Below are 17,495 nucleotides of genomic sequence, written 5' to 3'. Positions count from 1 at the left end.
TGAGCCCAACGTCACTTGAGTCCAAGGAGTCACTGGCTCAGCTGGAGTACTGCCCCCACCCCTGAACCCCACCTTCAAGGCACATATGAGAAAGCAATCAATGAACAACTAAAGTGCCGCAATAAAGAATTGATGCTTCTCATCTCTCTCCCTTTCTGTCTGTCCCTGTCTGTTGCTCTCTCTCTCACTAACAAAAGAAAAAAGAAAAAAAGAAATCTCCATAGTTAATTGGGAGCATTAAAAGTTTATTGGTGAATAGGTGTAGTTTTTCTATGCAAATTTTGGATTATAAACTGTGTAATGTTAATAATGCAATTTACATAAAAATGTTCAAGACCTTTGTAAATGATCTCTGCCTATGGATGGCATCTAAGCTGTTGGCCCCAACTTGCCTGTATGCTAATGGAGACAAAATGTGATCAGCAACCTCAGTAGAAAATAAAATACATACTGTACAGGTTTTCTCAAACATGTTTAATTAATATTGTCTTCAAGACTAAGTCACTCCAACAACAACAGAAAAACCCTTCTAATCTGGGTATATGTATGAATTATCTGAGGTAGCACCATGAAAATAAGACGTAGCAATGATGAAAAAAAATGTCAAAAACCAGTACATTTTTAAGAATAATCTTTAGGCTTGATACTATGGCTGGTCAGTGCTTTATAATTCTAGCTGCATATTAGAACCACTTGAAAAGTTTGAAAAATGTATGTAAACAAGAATACATACCAAATTAGAAAGAACTGAATAGGTCACTCAAAATTATATAATATATATTTGTGTCATATTCCTTGTCATTTGTATAAGTTTTGAGATTCTTGAGACTCAGGAATGTGAAAGAGAAAAAAATAATAACTTTCAGTGCATGTTGAACAGTATCTATAATAGGAATAATGTTTTGCATAAAAATGACATATACACTTTTTTTTCTTTCAATTTTATTTATTCATTTTTAGAGAGAAAGGAGAGAGAGAGAGCGAGAGTGAGAGAGAGAGAGAGAGAAGGGGGGAGGAGCAGGAAGCATATGTGCCTTGACCAGGCAAGCCCAGGGCTTTGAACCGGAAACCTCAGCATTTCAGGTTGACACTTTACCCACTGCACCACCACAGGTCAGGACCCAGACACACACTTCTGTAGTGGAACTTATAAAACAAGGGACACAAAGAAGAGTCTAACATCTTTTTTTGTTTTCTGCAACTTATGCCTATTGTTAATTACATGCTATTATCAAATATGTTATAATAGTGAGTAATAATACCTTAAGAATTTTGACACTGAATCCAGATAACAGTTTGTCTCTTATGTTTTATGCAACTTTGGATATAGCGTAGAATATTATTATGATAAATAATTTCATAAACATAAACTTATTCGAAATACATTTGTTAATGTCATGTGATAAAATTTCATCAAAGTTTTTGAAATATTTTAATAAACTAGAAAGAATTTTTAAAAATTCAAAGGTTCTAAGAATTGCATAATCCAAATCAATACAGCTCAAAAGGTGCAAGATCATGTGTACATCAAAAACTTAGACATTTAAATAATTTTAAGTATTATAAATTTGAAAATTGAAACTATTATAAGAAAAAAATAATTATCAAAGTATGTGAAGATATATTTTATTAATGAATTAAACATGGTGTTTAAATGATAAAATTTATTCAAATATATACATAACTTGACTGTTTAAAACATACCAAACACATAATACTCTGAATTGTTTGGTCAATAGTCAAATTGAGATTGAGTTTTCCTTTGTTTAGAAATGAGTTGTTACGGGAAAAAGATGAAAAACTATATGCACAAAATGTCTTACAACCTTGTTTTGGAGTGAAGACATAACCAAGATTTTTATATCCACAGGAAAAAAAAAATGATCCAATAGTTTGATGGAAAATCTATTGGAAGGGATGGGAAGGGGAAAAATTGTTTTTATGCCTAGATTTTTATTACTCCTTTCCCCGTTATTTTATTTCATGCATTCTGGACTTTAGTACTAGCTTTCATGTCCTTTAATAGATTTAAATAACTATGTAATTTCTAAAACTGGAAGATTTTTTTTTATGACAGAGAGAGAGAGACAGACAGACAGACAGAAACGGAGAGATCAGAAGCATCAGTTCTTCATTGCGACACCTTAGTTCTTCATTGATTGCTTTCTCATATGTGCCTTGACCAGAGGGCTACAGCAGACCGAGTGACTCCTTGCTCAAGCCAGCAACTTTGGATTCAAGCTGGTGAGCTGTGCTCAAACCAGATGAGCCCGCGCTCAAGCTGGCAACCTCAGGGTTTCAAGCTTGGGTCTGCTGCATCCCAGTCTGATGCTCTATCTACTGCACCACAGCCTGGTCAGGATAAAATTGGAAGACTTTTAAAATCATTTGGCAAATTCTCTTACTATAATAAGAAAACTAGGATCTAGTGAAATAGTGACTTTTTAGAATTATGAAACAGAATACAATGGTAGGCTAACATAGATTTGACATTTTCACAACTATCTTCTATGTGTTCTCCAAACACAGACCAGCCTGATGTGTTCTCGAGATAACTGACCAGGCAGTGCATATTGTGGTTGAATAGAAGGTAATTTCTTTCAATGCTATTCTGCTTTGTGCTAAATCTGAAGTTATGTTGATTCTTATTATAATTTGCTTTGGAACATCACCACTTATCATATGTTTTATCTGTTTTTAGTGTCTAAACTCTCTTTATATTGATTCCAGAAGAGGTATTTTGCTTTCATTATCCAAATCACCTATCAATTCTATAGTAAGTACATGTAATATCAGACCCAATTTTAAACACTTTAAAGATTAGATGGATTTATATCAAATCTGATATATATATCAAATCTATATAGAAATATAATAAGAATGGATAAAATCAAAGTAGCATAGCCTTAAGTGATTTGTGTCAAAATAAGCTAGAAATATCTGGTAAAACTATGGATAATTTTAATAGCTATGCTATTAGTAAAAGGACACTTTGAATATTGGAATGTTCAGTGCTAAAGAAACTAATATTACTAAGATATTTTTTTGGAAAATAGATGTTTTATTTTATCATGAAACATAAAGATTTTCTTATTAAAATATATTCTTTTTCTTTGAAAAGTGTACCTTGGACAAATTACTGTTCCTCAAGATTTTTTGTTCATACAGAAGGAACAATAATGGTCCTTGTTTAATTAAAATTAGATATCTCATGTCATACACTAAAAGAGGATTGGCACATGTTAAAATTTCAAAATTATTTCAAATGGACAAATGCAGCTGTGCACCCATACAAAATCAGTAACTACCCTTGTCATATCAAATAGTGGTGATGCTATGCAGATTTTATAAGTCTCAGTGTTTAGGTTGGTACCAATGAAGTGAAATGGCAAATTAAAAAAAAAAATTTTTTAATTTTTTCAGGTGAAAAAATATTTGAAGATTCATAAAAATATGTGCCAAAGGGCCATTGAGCTAAAGCTAGAACATCATTGTTCAGTAGAAATTGAGTATTTGTCTTAAATAATCAGAATTGCAAACCATATATGTAATTTTAACCTTTTTGTAGCCAAATAAAACAAGTAAAAATAAATAGATAAATTAGTATGGAACATATATTTGGTTTAATCTAATACATCAAAAAATGTTTTCATTCCATTAGTGAGATATTTTATATTGTTCTTTACTTTTTATTGTCTTCAAAATTCTGTATATTCTTAACACTTATAGCACATCTCAATTTGAGCTATTTTCAATAGCCACATGTGACTCATTCATTATGTACTACACATCATAGATTTATTTATTTATTTATTTTTTTATAAATTTTTATTAATGGTAATGGGATGACATTAATAAATCAGGGTACATATATTCAAAGAAAACATGTCTAGGTTATTTTGTCATTAAATTATGTTGCGTACCCCTCGCCCAAAGTCAGATTGTCCTCCGCCACCCTCTATCTAGTTCTCTGTGCCCCTCCCCCTCCCCCTAACTCTCTCCCTCCCTCCCTCCATGTCCTCCCTCCCCCCATCCCTGGTAACCACCACACTCTTGTCCATGTCTCTTAGTCTCATTTTTATGTTCCAGCAATGTATGGAATCGTGTAGTTCTTGTTTTTTTCTGATTTACTTATTTCACTCCTTATAATGTTATCAAGATCCCACCATTTTGCTGTAAATGATCTGATGTCATCATTTCTTATGGCTGAGTAGTATTCCATAGTGTATATGTGCCACATCTTCTTTATCCAACATCATAGATTTAGAAAGTGAAACAAACAATTATAAAGATATGAAATGGTTATTAATTTTTAACAGTTTGCAAAACAATATAATGTTTATGTTTTATGACTGGATGAATAATATTTGAAACAGTTTCTGTGATAATCACACATTCACCATTTAATTACTTTAAAGTACATGTAGGTCATTTTAATATAAGTATTTATGAAGTATTTAAATCTTTACTGAATTATTAGGGTAACATTAGTTATTAAAATTATATAAGTTTTAGGTACAATTTAATAATATATTATCTGTATAAAGTATTCTGTGTTCACAACCCAACATTAAGTCTCCTTCCATCAAAATAAACATAATATAGACTCAATGTAGTGTTAACGGAAGTAAAAATTAATTATATAAACATTATTTGTTTTTGAATGAATTACTTAAAATAATGAAAAATATATTGCTAATTCATATAAATTAATCTATTATGAAAGAATTTTATAAAATAAAAGGACAAATAAAACATTTAAGCAATAACAGGCCTGGCAAGACAAGAGAAGATACAAAACCTTAGGTGGTAAATTTATTTCTGAATACATCTTCCGGAATGTTATTTGCCAATTTATAAATCTATTAAAGTGGAATTGCTAGTAATGGTGTGTCTAATAAATTTAGTTTATTTCATAAAATAGAATGAATTAGTTTATTTCATGGTCATTTTAGGTGTATCATAAAGATAATGAAAACATAAATTTTACTATTCAGCTAGAAATCACTTTTATGACTTTTGATTGATAGTGACTATAACCATCAAATTCTATTGTCTGATTACTATCTTGGACTAGTGTTCTAAACTTTGCTATGCTGCAGTTTTTGGAATATAATTACACTAAATGCATTTTGAATTTAATCATTTTTGCAAAGTTACCAAACAAGATCAATATTTGTAGAACAAAGCAGAAACTCAGAACAACATGATGCATAAGTGTGCAAGTTAGAGAGTTTTAATGTAAACTATCTGCTGACATTAAGACTGACACTAGGCAAAACGGCCACATTTCCAAGATTGACTATGCACTCTATGCACTGACCTTAATTTTTCCTATTTCCTCCTGGCTAGACATTGCATTTCAAATTTAACTTTTATATCATTTTATAAGCCCGGTATTGTTCAACGGCTATTCACTTGATAATCTTTTGTGTAGGGCATTGTTATATTAACCAGGCACTTCATTTATTTATTCAACAAATTAGCAATAGACCAGGTACTCAGTTAAGTGCCAAGGATATAATGTTGATTAGGACAGAGAGAACACATGGAACACAGTAATTACTCAGGAAGATATAGGTAGGCAAATAGAGTTAGGTGGCAAGCCTGTGGAAGCTATAATAGAGGAGGCATGCAGGAAGGCGTTTACTCAGACCAGAGGAGATAGGGAAAGATCTCTGAAGGAAATGGGGATATTTTCTTGGTTGATTATAAATAGGCCAAAAAAATAAGAGAAGGAAGTTGATAGGATGGAAGTTTGGGAGAGAAATTATTGAATTGCATGTTCAAAGATGCAGTAGTAAAGATGTAGTAAAAATAATTATTAGGTAGGTAACAAAAATATTACTGAATTCCCTGTGAGTAACGGATCACTGGAAAATCCTTGTGGAAAAGAGAAGGGTATCTTTTCAACAGCATATTTCAAAGGTTTTATTTATTTTGAATAATTTATCTTGGCATTTAATAAACTTTACCTTGCATAAAGTAAATACAAAAATCAGTTTAAAATTTTGAGATTATAAGTTTTTAAAAAATATCTGTGCTAATTCCTTAACAGAAATCAATTATACACAACTCCACATAACTTTCTCATAAATGCTGATTATACTATTTCATAGAGATTTTTGTTAATTTTTTTTGTTTTAAAATGTTTTTAAAGCAATATTTCTGAGATGTAAGTCTAATTAATGAAGGTAGTAGTTAAATTGTAAACAAATGGAAAAAAGCAGAAACCTCATACATAGGTAAACATTTTTTATTAATATTATTTCACTCCATAGTTCAGTATCATTCCAAAATATGAATTATTGAATTTTTATATTTGACAAATGTACTGACATGAGCCTAGTCTGATTCTTGTTTTAGGTGGCCTTCTCTTAATCATTTTGCCTTTATGGTTTAAGACCGTTTTAAAGTTTCTCTTTACAGAGCAAAACAGCATGATCTATCGTATACTCCCTGAGAAGTACCTCAGAGTGCTGCACTGTCCTGGTTTTTTATTATCTATATATAGTGACATTTCTAAACTGTTTTTGATTACTGTATCTTTTTCATGCTACTATATACTGTTTCCAATTAAATTACTTAGTATACTATATATGTATACTATGTATACATATATATTTTAGAGAGAGAGAGATGTATATATCAGACCATCATTTGGGAAGGATATGACTTTAGAAGAGATTTTATATTTTCTAGGGATTTTTGTAAGAATGACTCAGTAGTGTTGTGAACACAGAAACTTAAAAGCAATGAATTTATCTGTGGTCACTTGTATTATGCAAATTTTAGATGCGATTCTGATTCCAATACTACTATATTCCCTGTATCAAAGAGTTGGTTTGTCAGTTCTTTGTTTAAAACAAACAAAATAGAATGGAAATATTTATTAATGCACTTGCTCAATATTTTGGCTTCATTTTCTTAAATTCCTTACTAGGGAAGGGACTTGGCTGCTGATAAGCAATCTGCAGTTCAGAAATCTTAGCTATCCTCTCTGTCATGGCTGTACATGATTAACAAAATTGGTTACTGTTTTAATTTCCAACTTTACTTAAGATATAAAAGATAATTATATCAGAATTATCATAGTTTGAGAGTAATTAAATTTAAATATATTTTGAACCTTTGTGAGAAAGATGCTAAATTTCAATTTATATGACACTTAACCACCTTCTTGAGGCTATCCATCTGTTCTGGATGTTAAATTAATTGACTTGACATATAGAATGCATCTGCAAGCCATTAATAAATTGAAATTTTCAGACTATTTCTTCAGCATCATCTGTATGTTTAGTTTCATTCTGGATGCATAAGAAAGTCTGTAGGCCTTCAAATGTTACCTGCTGCATTGATAGTTTGTGTAGAGATTGAAAAGAAAATTTTGGCCTGACCTGTGGTGGCCCAGTGGATAAAAAGCATCAACCTGGATGGAACACTGAGGTTGCTGGTTTGAAACCCTGGGCTTGCCTGGTCAAGGCACATATGGGAGTTGATGCTTCCTCCTCCTCCCCCCACTTCTCTCTCTTTCTCTTTCTCTCTCTCTCTCTCTCATCTCCAAAATGACTAAATAAATTTTATTTATTTATTTTAAAATTAATTTTAATGGGGTGACATTGATAAATCAGGGTACATATGTTCAGAGAAAACATCTCCAGGTTATTTTGACATTTAATTATGCTGCGATCCCATCACCCAAAGTCCAATTGTCTTCCGTCACCTTCTAACTGGTTTTCTTTGTGCCGCTCCCCTCCCTCAACCCCCTCCTTCTCCTCTCTCCCACCCTGTAACCCCCACACTCTTGTCCATGTCTCTGAAACTCATTTTTATGTCCCACCTATGCATGGGATCATATAGTTCTTAGTTTTTTCTGATTTACTTATTTTGCTCAGTATAATGTTATCAAGGTCCATCCATGTTGTTGTAAATGATCCGATGTCATCATTTCTTATGGCTGAGTAGTATTCCATAGTATATATGTACCATAGCTTTTTAAATTTTAAAAAGTTTAAAAAAAATAAAAGAAAAATTCAAAGTAAAATTACTTAAGATAATCTGAATCAAACTAATCATTTTATGTTAAGTATTAGATGATTTTTAAAAATCAACTGTTACAATGGTTTTAATAATTTTAAGAGAACAATGTTAAATTCTTAAATTTGCACTTAAAGGAGTTCTACTTCTAATAAAGACAGATACATTTTGCTTAAGGCCACTGAAAAAAGTTTCCTAAAATGGAAAAAAAAATTACCGACAACAAAAAGTAGCCAGTAGGGATAACTTGACAATGCCATGGAACAGGAGAGAGAGGTAAGGCTGAAATCTGGATCCACAGTTTTTGTTTGTTTGTTATTTTGCTTAAATATTCATCACCATCTAGCGTCCTCTACTCTCCTCCCTCAGCCCTCCTTTCCCCTCCTGCAATCCCCACACTGTGTTTATGAGTTGTTTTTTTGTTTAATCCCTTCACCTTTTTTACCCAGCAGCCCTGCCCCCTCCCTTCTGACAGCTCTCAGATTGTTCTCTGTATCTATGAGTCTGTTTCTATGTCGTGTGTTAGTTTATTTTGTTTATTAGTTTCCACATGTAAGTGAAGTCATGTGGTACTTGTGGGGATCACTGTGCTAAGTGAAATAAGCCAGTCAGAGAAGTGCCCACTCTTCATGGTCAGGAAAATGTAGTAAGGAGATCTAACACTTTTGACAGTGTTAGGGAATAAGTAGATCTGGCTTCATAATGGGTGGCTCTCAGTGCAAAATAAAGTTACTGGGCCGCTGCTGAAAGTGAGGTAATGAATATTTCCTACCCAGTCTTTCTAGTCCAACCTGTGGTGAAAGAGAGGCCCTGCAGAGGTTTCTAACCAGGGGCTGTGAGTGCTCTATACCTGGATGAGGGTGGGTGAATAGTCCCTTCCTAGTCACCTGTCAAATGCACTGTGGTGCTGCTAGTCGGAGGCAGGAAAGTCGCCACTCTGTTCCTCTCTGAGACTCCTGGGGCCTATGCCAGGGCCCAAATCTCCTATGCTCAAGACCAGGACCTCTGGATGGTGAACATGGCCATCCCTGACAAAGGCAAGCCTGTCACTGCCCGGGATGGAGGATGAATGACAGGCACTGAAGAACAGGGCCAGAAGGAAAGATGAGGGCAGTCAAGGTTGGCAGGGAGCGGCTGGCCAGAGAGTCCCTCCTTGCAGGAGAGGCAGGATGGACACACATGCTGTGCATCAAGCATATGCCATATTGTCTGTTTTCCCAACAGACTTCACAAAACATGAATTCAAAGGTAAAATTGTTAAGAATTCAAAAATGTGATTACAGAGAATGAAATTTTAAAGACCTGAATGACAAGACTGTATCAGTCACATTCTTATCAAGAAAGTCCTGGGAATAAAGAAGATAAAGGTTCTGAAGAAAATAATGAACTTTGTCAATGCAGAACAGGAGCAGCCATAGACTATGGTAAATGATAAGGGGTGTTAGTCTAGGAATATCTGCTACTGAACATAAGAGCATTTCCTTTCTCAGTTACAGAACAGGATGTGCCTTGGAGCAGGGTTTAGAAGGACTGTACATGTATTTGTATCCAGAAGAGGATTCTGAGGCAGAGCTGCAAAGATTTAATACTTAGGATATCTGGCCCTGGCCGGTGGCTCAGTGGATAGAGGGTGGGCCTGGTGTATGGACATCCTAGGTTTAATTCCCACTCAGGGCACACAGGAGAAGCGACCATCTGCTTCTTTCCCTCTTCCCTTCCCACAACCAGTAGCTTGATGGGTTTGAGCATGGCCCTAGGCAATGAGGATAGCTCAGTTGGTTTGAGTGCATCATCCTTGGGCAGTAAAAATAGCTTGATACTAGAGCATTGACCCCAGATGAGGTTTCAGGTGGGTCTCAGTTGGGCGTATGTAGGAGTCTGCCTCACTATCTTCCATCTTCTCACCTAAAAAAAAATGCTTAGTCAATCCTAAACTGCAGAACAGCTACTGAAAATTGAAGTGAAATTAATGAGAAAAAGTATACATTTGAATCATCAGGTCTAAACTGGCAGAAGTTGAATCATGAGCAAGAGGTAGAACTAGGAACCTGGCGTCAAACAGATATTACATTTTTGTTTTTATTTTTTGCATGGGTTGGGGGCAAAGGACCAGATTGCATAGTTAGAGGACTTCCACTGAGTTGTTCCCTCTCGGCTTAAAACATAATATAAATTGTACTATTTTTTTCAAGAGGTACTGTACTAAGTTTATAAACTTCTGTAGTTACTATTAACTCAGTTTAAAGCTTTGACTAGTTTTTTTTTTTTTTCCATATTGTCATAATATTAATAATTGGAGAAAATCCTGGCATAGTTAATTTTGTGAAACAGGTTTATAGAATTCAATGCAACTTAGCTAAATAGAACCTATGGTAGAGAACCACAATGATGAAAGGATATTCAGTTTCTTTATACAAGTATCATTCTCAGTAAATTATAAATAATGTATAAGAATTTTAGATTAATTCTTTTCAGAAAATCTCTTAAAATACAGTGAGTGATACCTCGGTTTTTGTCAATAATCCGTCTGAAAAAAATCGGTGAAATCCGAAACCAATGAAAACCGAGGCAATTATTTCCATATGAATCAATGTAAATCCAATTACTGTACGCAGTAATCACTTACATGTAATTGTAGTACGTATTAGCACTCGCAATCAATAAAAAAAAAGCACAAAAACACTGGAAAGCAATGGAATTGTTTGTTTGGCTAGACGTGCGGGGTGATGCTCACATAATGAGAAACAGCACCACACTGAAAAGGAGAATGTGTGGGTCGCCCTTTGTTTTTGCAAAATTAGCAGCGAGGTCATGTGGGCATGCCTACAAAAACTGAGACAAATTTTTCACGGACAAAATCGACGAAAACCAAAACCTGACCATAACTGAAGTCAACAAAAAACAGAGGTATTACTGTATTTTTACTTCTGTAGTTTGTTAATAGTGAATAACAATAGTATTTTATCATTTAAAATAAGAATTGATACAGTACTGATAGTAATATTAGAAACATTAAGATGTAATCAATAATTAGATAAGTATAATATTAAGTTCCCTAAACTAATTATTAAATACATGTTTTTTATACACTTTAAAAATGTAGACCTACCACTTTATCATCCTGTTTGACATAAAAAAAAGTTGACTATTATAAATAATCCTGAAATGAATCTAGAGGTACATATATTCTTTTGAATTATTTTTTTGCCCATTTTTTGAATTAGCTCTTTTGCCCATTTTTAATTGGATTGTTCGTTTGTTTTGTATGTGTGTTGAATTTTATAAATTCTTTATATATTTTGGATATTAATTCCTTATCAGATATATTGGCAAATACGGTCTCTCATTCAGTGGATTATCCTTTCATTTTGTAATGGTTTTCTTTGTTTTGCAAAAAAAAATGCCAGGTGCCCATCAGTAAATGAGTGTATAAAAAAGCTGTTGTACATTTATATAATGGAATACTATGTGGCCATTAAAAAGAAACAAATCTTACCTTTCATGCAGCATGGATAGACCTGAGATGCATTATGATAAGTGAAATAAGCCAGTCAGAGGAAGACAAGTAACATATGATTTCAGTCACATGTGTACTGTAAGGAACAAAGTAAACTAACTAGCAAAATAGAAACAAACATATAGAGAGAGCAGGCTGCCAACTCAGGGTGGGGACTGGGTAAAGGGGGTGGGGGGACTGAGCAAAACATATTAAGAATAAACCCATGGACATGAACCACACTGGCGATTGCCAGAGGGGTGAGGACATGGAGGAGGCTAGAGTGCGGATGAAAAGTGATGGGCAGAGACTTGACTTGGGCCTGGTGAACACATAATACGGCGTACAGAGATATGATATAGAATCAGGCACCTGAAAACTTTTTTTTTTTTTTTTTGTATTTTTCTGAAGCTGGAAACTGGGAGAGACAGTCAGACAGACTCCCGCATGCGCCCGACCGGGATCCACCCAGCATGCCCACCAGGGGCGACGCTCTGCCCACCAGGGGGCGATGCTCTGCCCCTCCGGGGCGTCGCTTTGCCGCGACCAGAGCCACTCCAGCACCTGGGGCAGAGGCCAAGGAGCCATCCCCAGCGCCCAGGCCATCTCTGCTCCAATGGAGCCTTGGCTGCAGGAGGGGAAGAGAGAGACAGAGAGGAAGGAGGGGGGGGGTGGAGAAGCAAATGGGCACTTCTCCTATGTGCCCTGGCCGGGAATCGAACCCGGGTCCCCCGCACGCCAGGCTGATGCTCTACCTCTGAGCCAACCAGCGAGGGCTGAAAACTTTTTTTTTATGTTAACCAGTGTCACCCCAATAAATTCAGTTAAAAATTTTATAATTGATAACTTCTGTACTTTTTAAATGCTCATATGCTTTATTTATATAATGACATGATATAGTTTTTGATTGCCATTCTACTAAAATTGCTGTACAACTCATGTGTCATTGATACGCTGGCACTAAAACATATGTGTGGGTGTGGATGTATATATGTGTGAAATACAATATTTTATTAAAATTGTTCTGTAAAATAAATTTTATTTTAAAATAATGTAATAAAATTTAATAATATATAAATATTGTAAAAAATAATCCAGGACAACTACATTTATTTTAAATTTTTTGTATGGTCTTTGAAATAATTAGTAAAGAATTATTTGTGAACTACGCAGTACTTACGCATTCTATTTGTTTAAACTCTTTGTCATGGAACAAAATATATCACCCCAAAATATGACTTCCTGCCATGAGTATGTTTTTGATCTAGTTATTTTTAAAAAACAGCAGACACTGTAAAGCTATGAAAACTGAGTAGAAGTTACCCTTTCATAAGAAACATTTATATTAAAAGGAAAATCTTTTTATTTGTCACGGTTTCTCCCAATTTGTGCTAGTAGGAGAAGGATGACTCCAAACATTTGAAAACTCTTATGAGTGGGGAAGGCAAGTACATAAACTGCATAATATCTTTAACCTTATTTATTTATTCTGCTTTGCCTGGTAACCTCACCTAACTGACCTTCCCTCCCAAATACGTTATTTTGTGTTTAGCTGGGAGTGGTTTTTGAAGTGGTAAATTGGGCCATTTTGGGGAGCACTCGGTTTACTTGGGTTTCTCCCAGGTATACAGGATGTCTACATGCCGGTAAACTTGGGAATCTTAAAGAGTAGAGGGCGATAGGCTTCTTTCCTCTATCGTTATTTGTCTACTAGTAAATTTCCCCGAGTCATATTTTGTGCTCCTTATTAGATTTTAATTCTTTTATTGATAACAGTCACTTAAATCTCTATCTCTACTCCTATGACTCATTGCCATACACCTTGCATTTTTTACTTCTTTTCACAGTGTGAGTTTCCACCCATACTGAGGTTTACCATTGGGTTCCAGTCTAAAGTGACTAAAAGGAAACTGCGCTTTCCCCCATGCCTCTGCTCCTATTTCCTGCCACACAAACACAGAATTATTTGGCTGAATCAGACATCACTGAGGTACTTCATAAAGATGGATAGTTCACTGTACAAGAAAGAAATATAAATAATAATTCACATGTCCGTGCAATGATATTTTGTTCACTTCAGTGCTGTGTATTTCTTTCCACTCTGGCTTTCAAATATATTTTGAAACTTCTGAGTTTTTATTCTAATTTTCTGCTGCCTTATCTCATTTCTTTCCCAGATCCCAAATTCCCAGTAACACCTCATAGAGCTCTTATGTATACTTTGTTAACTTGGTTTTTACATTTACTTCCAGAAGATGTTCTTTCACTCATTACTGAGCTATTTTCTAAACAGTGATAGTTTCACTGAAACAAAGAAGAGAACAGAAATAGAATAACATTGAACCAACAGGAAAGAAGGATTACATTATATCTTCAAAAATTAAAATCTACCCAGTCCAAAAAAGGTATATTGCAAAACAACACCAGGAATAAAATTTAAATATAAATGCCAAAAGGATAATCAAAAATTACTTGTAATAAATATTGCTAAATTAAATAAAAATCCAGCCTAGGTAAAGAGGTATTTTATTCAAAAAGTATAACAGTAAGGAACAAAGATTTTGCAATAAGAGGAAGAGGACTCTTGCATTATGGAGAATTCTCTAACCCAGTGGTCCCCAACCTCCTGGCCGCAGACCAGTACCAGTCCATGGGCCATTTGGTACCAGTCCACAGAGAAAGAATAAATAACTTACATTATTTCTGTTTTATTTATATTTAAGTTTGAACGATGTTTTATTTTAAAAAAAATTACCAGATTCCTTCTGTTACATCCATCCAAGCCTCACTCTTGACGCTTGTCTCGGTCATGTGACACATTTATCCATCCCACCCTAAAAGGCTGGTCGGTGAAAATATTTTCTGACATTAAACCAGTCAGTGGCCCAGAAAAGGTTGGGAACCACTGCTCTAACCATAGACCTATAAATTTATCAAAGCAGACAGAGAAAAGTTTGTCCTTCCATAGGAAAAAAAAAATGCTAGAAAGACTGTGTGAGGGTATGAGTGGGTGGTGTGATGAAACAATTGATGGTGGTGAAAAAAATATCTTTGATTGAACCCAGCTCTGACTCATATTTAGCCAAATGTATAAATATCTGAGTAATATATTTATATATATAAGTTCACTATGCCTTCTAAACAACAAAATTAAACATAAAACTAATGAAAATTCTCACCCTTTCTCTTTTCACTGTATTTAAAATATTTCTTTCGATTTCTTTGACATCTATGGGTTAAAATGACCTTCAATAGCCTTAAATATTATTTTAATTTTGAGATAAATTTTATGAGATCACATCTATTCATATCAAATTTTATAAAATTATTTAATGGAAAAATAGTTAATATTAATTTAAAATATATTAGTATACTTATTTTCTATTAACCACTAGTCATATATTCCAGCTAAATAACTTTTAATTTAACTCTTAGAGGCAACATTTTTCTCCCTATTATCTTCTTTTTCTTAAATTGATTTTGAGAGAAAGAAAGAGACACAAGAAAGGAGAGACAGAGAGATGAGAGAGAAGTGAGAAGCATCAAATTGTAGTTACTTCACTTTACTTGTTCATTGATTGCTCCTCATACATGCTTTGACTAGGGATGGGTGCTTAAACCTAGCCAGTGACCCCTTCCTCAAGCCAGTGACCTTGGGCTCAAATCAAGGAATTTTGGGCTTAAGTGAGCAACCTGTGGATCACGTTAATGATCCTGAACTCAACCTGATGACCCACACTCAAGGAGGCAACTTCGGGATTTCGTACGTGTGACCTCAGCATTCCAGGTCAATGTTCTATGCACTGTACTACCACCAGACATGCTCTCCTATCATTTTCTACTTTCATTAAATTAATGCATGTAGGATACTGTTTTTCTAATTTATGTTTTCCAATAAAGTGTAATGTATGTCTTATAATTTCTTAGGCAAAATTAATTCAATGCCCAAGCAACTGTCTTAATACATATTTAATTTAAAATTTTTTGTTTTTTCTATACAATTTTCCAGAATTATTAAATAATTCATCTATGATCATGTTTTTGATTAGAATGATGTAATATGTCAAGATTCCAGCTGTTAAAATAATTATATGTTAGCTATTTTTTGCCTCAATGAACCACCAAGAAAGAAATTTCTGAAACTAATTGGATCACTTACATGGAATCTCAATGAAAAGTTTTAATAGTTTTTATATTTTGCTATATGTGAAATTTTAACTTTAAAAATAACGAGCCAAATTTATGTACCAGGTGCAACTATTATATTGGAAAGTATACATTATAAACAGATACTTTGTAAAGTAAAATAGAATTAAATAAATTTGGAGACAATAATTTCTGATATAAGCTCCACATGTCCTCAGGAGTAAATCACTTATATAAGCTACTACCATAAAATATAATGTGTGACATCAAATCATCTCCAATTTCGAAAGCAAAAGCAGTACATTAAGCCATGAGTTACATATTTTTTTTTTATTTTGCCATTAATTTATTTTCTATAGAAGAAAGTAAGCAATAGCTTTCTTTTTTTTTTTCTTTTTTTTTTTTCTATAATTTTATTTTTTTAATGGGGTGACATCAATAAATCAGGATACATATATTCAAAGATAACTAGTCCAGGTTATCTTGTCGTTCAATTATGTTGCATACCCACCACCCAAAGTCAGATTGTCCTCTGTCACCTTCTATCTTGTTTTCTTTGTGCCCCTCCCCACCCCCTATCCCTCTCCCATTCCCCCCCTCCCCCCCGTAACCACCACACTCTTATCAATGTCTCTTAGTTTCACTATTATGTCCCACCTACGTATGGAATAATACAGTTCCTGTTTTTTTCTGATTTACTTATTTCACTTCGTATCATGTTATCAAGATCCCACCATTTTGCTGTAAATGTTCCGATGTCATCATTTCTTATGGCTGAGTAGTATTCCATAGTGTATATGTGCCACATCTTCTTTATCCAGTCATCTATTGATGGGCTTTTTGGTTGTTTCCATGTCCTGGCCACTGTGAACAATGCTGCAATAAACATGGGGCTGCATGTGTCTTTACGTATCAATGTTTCTGAGTTTTGGGGATATATACCCAGTAGAGGGATTGCTGGGTCATAAGGTAGTTCTATTTTCAGTTTTTTGAGGAACCACCATACTTTCTTCCATAATGGTTGTACTACTTTACATTCCCACCAACAGTGTATGAGGGTTCCTTTTTCTCCACAGCCTCTCCAACATTTGCTATTACCTGACTTGCTAATAACAGCTAATCGAACAGGTGTGAGGTGGTATCTCATTGCCGTTTTGATTTGCATTTCTCTAATAGCTAAAGAAGATGAGCATCTTTTCATATATCTGTTGGCCATTTGTATTTCTTCCTGGGAGAAGTGTCTATTCATATCCTCTTCCCATTTTTTTATTGGATTGTTTGTTTGTTTGTTGTTGAGTTTTATGAGCTCTTTGTATATTTTGGATATTAGGCCCTTATCTGAGCTATTGTTTGAAAATATCATTTCCCATTTAGTTGGCTTTCTGTTTATTTTGTTATCAGTTTCCCTTGCTGAGCAAAAACTTCTTAGTCTGATGTAGTCCCATTCATTAATTTTTGCCTTCACTTCTCTTGCCATTGGAGTCAAATTCATAAAATGCTCTTTAAAACCCAGGTCCATGAGTTGAGTACCTATGTCTTCTTCTATGTACTTAATTGTTTCAGGTCTTATGTTTAGATCTTTGATCCATTTTGAGTTAATTTTTGTACAGGGGGAGAGACTGTAGTCCAGTTTCATTCTTTTGCATGTGGCTTTCCAGTTTTCCCAGCACCATTTATTGAAGAGGCTTTCTTTTCTCCATTGTGTGTTGTTGGCCCCTTTATCAAAAATTATTTGACTATATATATGTGGTTTTATTTCTGGACTTTCTATTCTGTTCCATTGGTCTGAGTGTCTATTTTTCTGCCAATACCATGC

General features: G+C 34.2%; 1 protein-coding gene across 1 annotated transcript in view; it reads left to right on the top strand.

Annotated features, from left to right (window-relative positions):
• Positions 1 to 2,733: 2,733 nt before the first annotated feature.
• Positions 2,734 to 17,495, top strand: part of LOC136319195 (protein eyes shut homolog) — a 287,411-nt gene continuing 272,649 nt past the window's right edge. The window contains exon 1 of the mRNA XM_066252573.1: positions 2,734 to 2,776. The gene's annotated coding sequence lies outside the window, so the exon portion shown is untranslated. The remainder of the gene's footprint in view (positions 2,777 to 17,495) is intronic.

Source organism: Saccopteryx bilineata, chromosome 1 (assembly GCF_036850765.1).
Source record: "Saccopteryx bilineata isolate mSacBil1 chromosome 1, mSacBil1_pri_phased_curated, whole genome shotgun sequence".
In the NCBI taxonomy this organism is placed as follows: domain Eukaryota; kingdom Metazoa; phylum Chordata; class Mammalia; order Chiroptera; family Emballonuridae; genus Saccopteryx; species Saccopteryx bilineata.
This window is presented reverse-complemented; position numbering and strand designations above follow the sequence as displayed.